General features: G+C 40.0%; 1 long non-coding RNA gene across 1 annotated transcript; it reads left to right on the top strand.

Annotated features, from left to right (window-relative positions):
- Positions 1-2750: 2750 nt before the first annotated feature.
- Positions 2751-6949, top strand: LOC116876460. Its single transcript, XR_004384389.1, has 3 exons — positions 2751-3260; positions 4844-4938; positions 6794-6949. It is a non-coding gene; the product is annotated as an uncharacterized LOC116876460 (long non-coding RNA).
- Positions 6950-8221: the final 1272 nt, after the last annotated feature.

Here is an 8221-nt window from a genome sequence, read left to right as displayed (position 1 = left end):
CCGCTTCAATCCCTTTGGCTGGATGCCCCTTGGGATACGTAGCGGGTCTTTCTCACTGTGGGATTCCGTTTGGGCTCTATTTATAAAAAAAAAAAAAAAAAGCTGGAAGAAATTTGGGACTCGCGGGCGACTCAGTCCTCTGAGCATGCCAGCTCTTGGTTTCTGTCCGGGTCAAGATCTCAGAGTGTGTGATGGAGCCTTAGCTCCGTCTCCAACCTCACCAAGAAGATGGCTTGAGATCTCTCCCTCTTCTCCTTTCTCTCTCTCTCTCTCTGTTCCTCTTTTGCATAAATAAATCAGACTTAAAAAAAAAAAAAAAGCTATAAGGAATCTGATCCCCAAGGCCTAAGGAAAAATGTCTCATCTTTCTATGTTTTCAGGCCTTGGTGCAGACTCCCAGATCAAGACATATGGCCCTTCCACATGATGGGGTTTTGGAATATAGGTGAGGTTCTGAGCGGAAGGCAGAGGCTTAACCCGCTGAGCCACTCAAGCTCCCCTAGGGTTGACTTTTAAGTGGACTAAGTGGAACGTAACTTGGTATTTAAACTGGTTGCCACTTTTATTCTACCAAGGTTTTCTCGAAGTCAAATTGATGAGGGAGCAGAAGGCTAGCTGAGAACAGGCAGAAGCTGACACCCCACCACCCTCCCCTCCCCCTGGGGGTGTATGTGACATTCCTCAGGTACTCCTGGCTGCCCCAAAGGAAAAACAAATAGTTAATTTATAGAGATTCCATACCTGCAAGACAGGAGTCCCCCCCAATTTAGGAAAGTCTTAAGAATTTACAAGAACAAAGCATTTGTATCAATGGCTTAGCTTCCAGAAGGGATTGTAGATAGAATTAAATATCCTTATAATCTGCAGCCCACTGACAGACACTTGAAGTGGGCAAAGTGTAATGTTCCTCCAGGAAGCTCCCAACTATCTCACTGTTAAGGCCTCCTAGAAGGAAAAATAACCTTAACTTGACAATGGCAAGGCCTCTGGTATCCTGGTATCTGGTTTGTTAAAGTCTTTAACATGCAAAAATCCTTTTGAAGTCTCCCCTTTTCTTACCTCCCCAAACTCCCAAGTATATAATTAGCCACCTCTCAGAAACCCAAGGCAGCAGCTCTTTTGCCCATGGGTCCTGTCCCCGTGCTTTAATAAAACCATCATTTTGGGGAAACCTGGGTGGCTCAGTTGGTTAAGCCGCTGCCTTTGCCTAAGGTCATGATCCCAGAGTCCTGGCATCGAGTCCCGCATCGGGCTCCTTGTCCAGCAAAGAGCCTGCTTCTCTCTCTGCCTCTGCCTGCCACTCTGCCTATTTGTGCTTTCTCTCTGACAAATAAATAAATAAAATATTAAAAAAAAAAAAAACCCACCATTTTGCACCAAAGACTCTCAAGAATTCTTTCTGGGTTGTGGGCTCTGGACCTCACCCCCACAGAACCTCACCTATTTCCAAAACCACAAAATAACCTCGTGTTATCTCTGTTGTAATTTGTAAAAAAGATGACTTAAAATGATGATTAATTTTGTCTCAAAGTTTTCAAGAGTCATTGGTACTATAGCTTTCAAGGTCATTGGTGAACTGAAATTTTGAAGTTTTGCTTGCTCAACCAAACTGGATTGAATTCATTGGACCTCTAAGTCTTTTCCAAATGAGATAAAATTCTACAACATTGATTACTGAACATAGGTTTGTGGTTTTGGTTTCTTATTGCAAACAAACTAAGGGTCTTTGAATCTGCTGGTAAACATGCTTTGTGTTTAATTGATTCATAAATTTGCCATCTAAAGAATTTTGGTGTAATGATTCATGATTGGTTACTACTGAGTTTTCCTGGAGACTTAAGGTTTCTAAGAGTAAAATTCTGCTAAATACAGCTAAGCCTGATGGAAGTAAGGGAAGCAACTCTATGTAGGAATAAAGTCAAAGATCTGTAAGAAAGGTATAAGGAGTGGAAATACATTTTTGTTGAAGGAGAAAGAATGTAGTCTTGCCCAAAAATGAGGCTGGTTGTTTGAAAAAAAATGGCTTGGTACAAAATCTGAACACATGAGAAAGTTGTAGAAGGTTTGTGAAGGGAATCTTTGGAAAGGTAATTTTACGTGTGGTCAGGACAGGCGAAGATTAAATGAATGGATTTTAAATTACACTGGATAAGTTTGAAATTCTCTTTCTGTTAAAGTTTTCTTGGATTGTTGGTCTGCTCTTGATAAGAAGATGTAAACATGGCTGTTTTCTCTGTCTGCCTGAAAAACCAGTTTCTGTTTTTTCTGGTCTTTGATTATCTGTAATCCTATTGGGCATATGCTTTAAAATTTTCTAAGGTTTTTAACAAATCCCCCCTAGATTTGAAATTGTAAATGAAGTCTTTTTGACTAATTAGGCTTGTTGATTTGGAATGTTGTGTTCTGGTATAAAGTCATCACTCTGTACTATTATTATTAAAGTGGTATGTGGTATGTGTCACAGAAATAACTGAATTTCCTTATCAGCTACATTATAATGAATTCTCTTTTCAGATCATTAACAGTGTCCATTTCAGAGGTTTTTGGTCACTTACTGTTCTGATACTCTTGCAAAACGTGTTTCATCTTCAAGGAATTTCATAATGGGCTTTTGAAAGATACAGGTATTTGATACCTTTAAGATCAGAAAACTGAAATGGGTAAGAATTTCCAGAACTGACTAAAAATCTCCATTCAAATGGAGTAAGAATTGATAACATGGAACTAAATGAACTGGAGAAGATGATTATAGTTTCATGACTCTTGTTTGAAACATTGCTTGTTCTCTAATGTTTGCTCTTAAAGATTAAGGAGACTTTCTCTTAAGATGTCTGTGCCTTACAGTAATGTGATAAAGTATTCATATGTGAAGAAATGGAAGCATTTAACTTTTCTCTCTATTCACAACTTTTCAGTGAGTACTCCTTCTTTCATGACAATCAGAGTTGTTTGCGTAAGTTGACTAAGAATCTGTTCTCCTTGCAACGGGACATCACTGGAAACATTGGTTATTTAGCAAAGCTTTGACTGGAAGGTCATAGTTGAGAGACATGCATAGACTCGGATATAACCAGACAGCTTTAAGGAACTAAGATGGACTTTATGGAGTGAACAAAACTCCTTGAAAATGTTCCTCTGAAACCTTGCTTCCAGAGCTCCCACAGCCTTGCCAGGTGAGTAAAGAATGTTAGTTCCTGGCAGGTGCAGGGAACTCAGGATATTTGGGGACCTCCAGAAGAGGAATTTGCATAAATCTACAGGTATTGTAGGCATGTCTGATGGCATCTGTTGGCTTGGATTCTGGCCTAGGGAGGCTACTGAAAGTTCAATTGAGATTCCTTATGAATAGTTCCAACAGAGCAGATTTTAGATCTAGTGGTCAATCACTATTCTTGCTGAGCTTATGTAAATAATTAGGTCAAGTTTGCTAAAATTGGCCTTGTTTGTGAATGAATTAGTCTTGATCTGGTTATCTCTGGAAATAAGGGTAAATTTAGGGAAAAATAATGTTTCAGTAACACACCTTTGCAGATGTTAAATTCTAGTTCTGATTGTCTTTGACTATTTGTTGTTTGCCTAAGCTAGACAACTCAAGGTAAAGTAAACATTGCCATAGTAGCACAGGTATAGATACTCTTCATGCTTGTTATCCTGTGGGGATAATAACAAGACCCCTGGACATATGATCTTTTGAACAGCTGGAAAATGGAATGGGCTCTCCAACATCTGTATAAGTCAACAAGCACCTTGACCAGTTCTCTGTGGCTAGAATGACAAAATTTTTCCTTAAAAGCCAGTGTGAACCCCATTCCATGGGGTTAACTTTGGACTTGTGGTGATAATGGATCACCCCACTTTCCTTATGACTGGATGGATGATACACTTGGGGATGCCCATGTTCCCAGACAAATCTTCTCCCACTTGCCAGTGATTCCTCATAATAAGCATATTGTTATGATTGTTATGGCTAGCTTCAAACAAAGAGGACTTCTTGATGGTTTTATTCCTTAGCTATATTTTCCCCAGAGGTCACTTCTATTGATAAAAAAAGTGCAAGTAGAGGCTTGAACCAAGCACACAGTGACCACCTTTAACTAAACTCGATATGCAGTCACCCACAAATTCAAAAGATGGCCCTCCCAAACTGAATGACCCTTGATGTCCTGATGGGAGCTCAAGGAGGAACCTATGATTTATTAAAACAGAGTGTTATGTATATACTTCAGAGTACCACAAAAATAGTCTGGGTTTCTAACTGACATGGGTGCTGGGGGCCAGTGAGAAGGGCCCAGGTCAGCAGGGGCAACTCCCAGTCCTTATAGAGCCATGGACACAGACTACAGACCATGAGGGACCCTCTGTAGAACCAGGGCAGGGAGCAGGTGTCACTCCTAAAACCCAGGGCAGAGAGAGGGTCTGGGGTACAATATCACAACCTGAAGTCATAGCCCCAAACATCTTCAGCTCTTTCTGGGAGGAGCAGGGAAAGTATAATGGGGCGATGGGGGGAGATACGATCAGAAAGACTGAATTCAGAAAAGCTCCTTACCCAAGTCAGACAAAGATATAACTTGTTTTAGGGTTCAGTGAAATTCTCCCTGCCCAATCTCACCCCAGGAAGGGTCTCAAGGGGATGATGATGTCAAAGATGAAAATTGTAAAAGCTACATTTTCTTTGAGCATCTGTGTGTTTTCAAAAGCAGTGTCTCTTATTCCTGCATTTGGAACCATAACACAGTTAACTGATTAACGAAGATGAAATGGAAGACTCAGAGAGCTGCAGAGGTCTCAATGTTCTGGTCAAAGGCTTTAATTTTACAGATTTCTCATTTCATCCTAACAGGCCTTGGAAGAAACTGAGGCATAGAGCAGTTAACAACTTGCTCAAGGTGAGAGTGGGAACAGTGGAGCCCTCTTACCTATGGCCCCACTCATATGGTAAGCTGCTTCCAGAAAAGCTCATTAGTCCCACTGTTGAGATGGACCCCCAGGCCCCCAAAGGATAGGGATATCTTTGAGGCCAATTTTGGCCCCACTGGTGTCTTCTCAGTCCCTAGTACACTGCTGAGCACACAGTAGGCCTTCATTAAAAACATCCAGATGCTGTTTATGAAACACTATTTGAAAATAGTGTTTCTGCCCTACCAGTACCACTCATGGTTTTGTCCTCTGGGGTTTTCCCAGCACCTGTTATGAGGAGGTTCATCTGAACCTCAAACATGCCTGGAAGGTCAGCAAGAAGGCTCTTGCTCTGGTTTTTGTTTAGCTCCACAAACATTTCCTGGGCACCACTCTGGATCAGATCCAAATGTGCCCCATTGGTGGGGAAAAGTCAGACCCATGGATCCATGGATAGACAGATTCAATATGGTGGAAGATCAGCTTGGCTTCTTTACACAGAGAAGGTCCTCTTGTCCACAAAGGGGGTTGGGAAGAGCTGATACCTGGTCTGAGGTTTCTAAAAATTTATTTTATTTTAAAAATCAAAAGTATAAATGTGTATGCTTTATAAAGTTGAACAGTACTTTAGTGGCTATAAGAAAACTAGTGACATTTTGCTCCACCTGATCTCCATTCCCATTTTCCTCTCAGAGTCCACTTTCAACCAGTTCACTAATTTCTTCTCCTGTTTACTGGTGTGTCACGAAATGACATGCTCGTACCATTATTTCTTGATTACTGGGAAGCTAAGAGTTTAGGTGCTAATATCCTCTTGCCTCATACCCACTTCTCACCCTCCCAAAGCAGGGGTGGGAATTTGATTCCTATTTGGTGAATGACTTAATTACTCCTTATTCACCTTGAACCGTGTACATTTCTATGCTTCCATTTCTGGACAAGTTTTCATATTCCCTGGAATCAAGAGTCCCTTTTTATAATTTTAGAGTTTACTATTTCCCGTCATTTTGTTTTATTTTATTTTATTTTATTTTATTTTATTTTATTTTATTTTATACCAGAAGCTAATTCCTCTCTCCATGTGATCAAGCCCTCCTGAGACTCTCTCCTTGCTTTGGCCTAGTCTCTTTGTCCCTGTAGCTTATGTAGGGCTGTTATCCTGGCATTCTGGTCACCTCTCTGCTGCACTGAATTACCTGTTTGCAAATACAGAGGTATTGTCTTTCTCGGTTTCCTCCGTCATTTTGGCAGAGGCCATCTCCTTGTAGCTTTCAGAAGAATGATGCAGAGGAGTAAATTTTTTTTAAGAATGTGCATGTCCAAAGACATCTCTGTTCTACCCTCATATTTGTTGGATGGTTAGTCAGCATAGAATTCTAGGTGGGCTAGAATTTTCCCTGTGAACTGGATGACATAGAGACTTTCTCTAGTATCGCTATTGAGAAGATTAGTGCCCTTTTGTTTTCTGATTCCTTGTATGTGATCTGTGTTTTGCTTTCCTCACTCTTTCTATAAGCATTTGGGATCTTCTTGTTGTCCCTGGTGTTCTGAAAATTCATGATGGTGTACTTCGTGGACCTGCTGTCATCTGTTATTCTAGGCAGAGCTGTCCAACAGTCCTATCTGCACTGATGCAAATGTTCTCTGTGTTGTCCAGTGTGGTTGCCTCCAGTTACCTGAGGCTATTGTACACTTGAAATGTGGCCCTTGTGGCTGAGGTACTGCATTTCTGATTTTATCTGTTTATTACCAGTAACTGTAACTCACTACATGTGTCCAGGGGCTGTGTATGGACAGCGCTGTGTATTGGGCCTTTCACTCTGGAGACTGTTGCTTTTCAGTCCTGTGAAATTTTCTTGGATTATTTCTTTCATTTGTTCTCTTCTTTATTTAGAAACTGCTGTTGGTCAGAGGATGGAATTCCTGGAATTATCCTTTAGTTTTCTTATTTTTTCCTTCTCATTTTTGGAGTGAATTACTTACATAAATTTATTTATGTAAGTTAAAATGTCTTCATTTAAAATTTTAATATTTTACCCCTTATTGATTTCTTTGCATTAATACTGATTTTTAACATAATATGTTCAAATAACATTTGTAGTTTATGTAATTACTGTGATTTTATTTTTTTTTAAGATGTTATTTATTTATTTGACATGGAGAGAGAGATCACAAGTGGGCAGAGCAGCAGGTGGGGCGGGGGAGGGAGGCGGAGCAGGCTACCTGCTGAGCTGAGAGCCCGATGCGGGACTTGATCCCAGGACCCTGGGATCATGACCTGAGCCGAAGGCAGAGGCTTAACCCACTGAGCCACCAAGGCACCCCAGTTACTGATTTTTAAAAAGTTTTTATATAAACTCCAGTTAACATATAGTGTAATCTTGGTTTTGGCTGTGCAATATAGTGATTCAACACTTCTATACAAAAACTGGGGCTCATCACATGTGTACTCCTTATATCACCTTTTTAACCTGTCCCACTCACCCCCATATCCTCTGGTAACCATCAGTTTGTTCTCTTTAGTAAAGTGTCTCCTTATTGGTTTAACTCCCTCTTTTTTCCCCCTTTCTTTTTTTTTTTTATTTCTTAAATTCAACATGTGAATGATATCATATGACATTTGTCTTTCTCTGACTGACTTATTTCAGTTAGCATTATACCCTTTTTCTCCCATGCCATAAGTTGCCTTTTGGTTCTGTTGTTTGTTTCTTTTGCTTGTAAAACCTTTTTATTTTGAGAAAGTCCCAATAGTTTATTTTTGGTTTTGTTTCCCTTGCCTCAGGAGACATATATAGAAAGAAGTCGCTACCACTGATGTCAAAGAGGTTACTACCTATGTTCTCCAGTAGGATTTTTATGGTTTCAGGTCTCACATTTAGGTCTTTAAACCGTTTTGAATTTATTTTTGTATATGGTATAAGAAAGTGGTCCAGTTTCATACTTTTGCATGTTGCTGTTCCATTTAACCAGCAGCATTTGTGGAAGAGACTGTCTTTTTCCTATTCAATATTCTTTCCTACTTTGTTGAAGATTCATTGACCATAGAGTTAATGAGTTCCTTTCCAGGTTTTGTAATCTCTTCCATTCATCTATGTGTCTGTTTTGTGCCAGTACCATACTGTTTTGATAACGACAGCTTTCTAATATGTTTTGATATCTGGAATTGTGATATGCCTCCAGCTTTGCTTTTCTTTTTCAAGGTTGCTTTGGCTGTTCAGGTTCTTTTGGGATTTTAGGATTATCTATTCCACCTCTGTGAAAAATGCTGTTGGTGTTTTGATAGGGTTTGCAGTAAATGTATAGGTTGCTTTGGGCAGTAGGG

This window comes from Lontra canadensis, unplaced genomic scaffold, assembly GCF_010015895.1.
Source record: "Lontra canadensis isolate GAN:19392208 unplaced genomic scaffold, GSC_riverotter_1.0 scaffold45, whole genome shotgun sequence".
Lineage (NCBI taxonomy): Eukaryota > Metazoa > Chordata > Mammalia > Carnivora > Mustelidae > Lontra > Lontra canadensis.
Note: the sequence above shows the minus strand (reverse complement) of the source record. Positions and strands in the feature narration are given on the sequence as shown.